Source organism: Meles meles, chromosome X (assembly GCF_922984935.1).
Source record: "Meles meles chromosome X, mMelMel3.1 paternal haplotype, whole genome shotgun sequence".
Lineage (NCBI taxonomy): Eukaryota > Metazoa > Chordata > Mammalia > Carnivora > Mustelidae > Meles > Meles meles.
The window spans coordinates 9445622-9449103 of record NC_060087.1 but is presented as its reverse complement, the minus strand read 5'-3'; the positions used below and the strand labels follow the sequence as shown (position 1 = coordinate 9449103).

The 3482-nt window shown below is 45.7% G+C and overlaps 1 non-coding gene across 1 annotated transcript; it reads right to left on the bottom strand.

The window, feature by feature from the left end:
• Positions 1-1221: 1221 nt before the first annotated feature.
• On the bottom strand, positions 1222-1329 carry LOC123935703. The gene has a single exon (XR_006816980.1). It is a non-coding gene; the product is annotated as a U6 spliceosomal RNA (small nuclear RNA).
• Between the last annotated feature and the right edge of the window lie 2153 nt (positions 1330-3482).

The following is a 3482-nucleotide window of genomic DNA, read 5'->3' as shown; positions in this document are numbered from 1 at the left end:
TATGAAATAAACCTAGCAGGAGATCCCACCACAAAGGGAAGAATGGCTATGATTGTTTGTTTTTTTTTTTTTAACCGATAATGCTGCCAAAGATATGAAGCCATTGAAAACCCTACTAATGGCAATGGAAATGGTCCTGCTATATTAGAGAACTGCTAGTTTTTGTTAGTTTTTAAGATTTCATTTAGTTATTTGACAGAGAGAGAGAGAGAGAGCACAAGTAGGCAGAGAGGCAAGCAGAAGGAGAGGGAGAAGCAGGCTCCCCGCTGAGCAGAGAGCCCGATGCGGGGCTCGATCCCAGGACCTGGGGATCATGACCTGAGCCAAAGACAGATGCTTCACCGACTGAGCCACCCAGGAACCCCAGAAAACTGGTAGTTTCTTATAACACAAACGTGCACTCATGGCGTCTGGGTGGCTCGGTCTGTTAAGCATCTGACTCTTAGCTTCAGCTCAGGTCATGATCTCAAGGTGGTAGGGTCAAGCCCCATGTTGGGCTGTGCACTCAGCACAGTGTCTGCTTTGGATTGTCTCTCCCTCTCCTTCTGGCTCATGCTCGCTCGCTCGCTCGCTCTCTTTTTCTTGCAAATAAATAAAATCTTTAAAAAAAGAAGAAGGGGCGCCTGGGTGGCTCAGTCGTTAGGTGTCTGCCTTTGGCTCAGGTCATGATCTCAGGGTCCTGGGATCGAGCCCCACGTCAGGCTCCCTGCTCTGCCGGAAGCCTGTTTCTCTCTCTCCTACTCCCCGGCTTGTGTTCCCTCTCTCGCTGTGTCTCTCTCTGTCAAATAAAGAAATAAAATCCTTTAAAAATAAAAAATAAAAGTAAAAAAGAAGAAGAGGAAGAATGTGCACTCAGCACACAACTCAGCCTTCCCACTACCAACCCCAGTGTGATGATATCGGGAGGTGGGACTCTGGGAGGTGATTAGGTCATGAGGATGGAGCCCTCAGGATTGGGATCAGTGCCCTTATAAAAGGACTCTCACACCCTCTTTTTTCTTTCTTTTTCTTTTTCTTTTTTTTTTTGAAGATTTTATGTATTATGAAAGAGAGCAAACATGATCATAGAGGGATAGGGAGAAACAGACTCATTGCTGAGTGGCGAGCCTGACGTGGGGCTCGATCCCAGGACCCAGAGATCATGACTGGAGCCGAAGGCAGATGCTTAACCGGCTGAACCACCCAGGGGCCCCTCACCCTTTTTTTTTTTTTTTTTTTTTTTTAAATATGGCACACTTCACAAATTTGCATGTCATTCTTGGTGCAGGGACCACACTAATTTTCTTGGCAGCGGTCCAGTTTTAGTGTGTGAGGTGCCAAAGTGAGCCCTCTCGTGCCATCTTTCTGCCATGGAGGCTACAACGAGAAGACAGTCCTCCGCAACCTGCAAGAGGCCCCCCACCAGAACCTGACCAGGCCCGGCACCCTGGTCTTGGTCTACCTGCCTCCGGAACTGTGAGATATAAATTTCTGCTGTTTATAAGCTACTCGGTCCATGTCATTTTGTTATAACGGCCCAAACAAGACAATAGGAGAAATGGAAACACACATCCACATAAGCGTCTGTACAGGGGACGTTTATAGGGGAACCGTCCACAATCGCCCCAAACTCGAAACAACCCAAATGCTCCATCAACAAGGAAACACATAAATAGTCTGTGATGTATACAGTGATCAGGACCTCTCTGCCATAAAAAAGAACAAAGCACCGATCCAATCAATAACACGAATGAACCTCAAAGGCATTATGGAGAGTAAAAATAGCGAGAGACAAAAGATGATGTATCGTTAAGATGCCATTTATGTGGCCAAACTATAGGGACACAGATCAGTAGTTGTCAGGAACTGGGGATCGGTGGGAGGCAATGAGCAACTTTTTGAGGCGATACGAATATTCTGTATCTTGATGGTGGTGGTAGTTACATGACTATATGTGTTTCTCAAAATTCCTGGAACTGTATACATAAAAAGGACAGATTATACTATTGGCACATGATGCCTCACAAAACCTGCATGATCAACAATAAAGAAAGGTCACAAGAGAGTCTGTGGGCCCACAAGGGCATTTACGCTAATATATTCACCATCTCCCAAGGAGCGACTCACTTGTGCTGGAAGAACTGAAGTAGGAAGTCTTCCCAGAAACAAGATGGCGCACCACTGTGGAGGCTTCTGAGGTTTGCCGTGTGGGGTTGGAGTGGTAGAAATATCACTTCTATAATAAAAGCTGCCTCTGCCAGAGTCCGTGGCCACTTCTTCCTAAGCAACCCCGCATGCCCTTTAGAGTAAGAGAGAAATGAGCCCCAAATCATGGCGGATCCAAAGTGTTGTACATTAAAACAATTCATACAGCATTTGAGCCTCCGGAAAGCGATATAAAGAATGTAGGGCCAGAGCTCCTGAGTGGCTCAGTGGGTTAAGCGTCTGCCTTCAAGCTCAGGCCATGATCCCAGGGTCCTGGGGTCAAGTCCCGCATGGGGTACCCTGCTCTGCGGGGGTCTGCTTCTCCCTCTGCCTCTCCCTCCGCCCCTCCCAGCCCCAACTCATGCTCTATCACTCACTCTCTCAAATAAATATTTAAAAAATAATAATAACATAGGGCTAGTTGCCCCTGCACTGTTTACCAACCCCCCGGCGAGAGCTAACCTCTCTTCTGAAAACAATTCCAAGGCAAATTCAGTCAACAGTCTCTCTCAAAAACGGAGAATAAGATCAAGTAACAGGTGATTTATTTTGGTCCAGAAAACAACTATCTACACAGCAGGAGAGCAAGGAAAAAATAAATGTTTAATAACAACAACAAAAATGAAAAATAAGAAAAAAAACAAAAAAAGGTATCAAATCACTCCTTTGTTTTAATTTCCCGGTGCCAGATAAACAACCTGGGTGACTGACATTTCTTTTTCTTTTCTTTCTTTTTTTTTTTTTTAGAGATTTTATTTATTTATTGCAACTGACATTCCTTATTCACTGACTCAAACCATTTGGTGCCACTCAGACAGGTCCAGATTTTTCTCCATGGATGGGAAGAAAGGGGCAAAGAAAAGAAAGAGGATTTTCGGGACACCAGGTACATGATGAGACAGACGGGGTGGACTGGATCGCAGAAGCAGCATCTCAGATTCTGTAAGAAGTTGTCCCCCGGCGAAGCGTAAGACGCACGTCATGGGTAAAGATCAAAGTTTTCCATAGCAGGCAGAGTGGGATATTAGTCAGCCTGAAAGCAACCAGACGGCGCGTGCCGCTAGAAACACTGTACTAAACACCCATTTGGGTGTAAAGGGATTTGCCTTGTAATGAGGCATGGCCGTTGGGAAATGCACGTTGTGGAAAAACAAACCCAGTCCCAGTCTTAGCTCGACAGTCTCGTGACAACACTACAGCGTCTTAAAATAGTTTCCCCTTCTCCAGTCACTTTTGCAAAGCTCTTTAGGATTTCTAGAATTCAGGGCACTCCAGCGGGGAGCTGGTACTCAGGAATG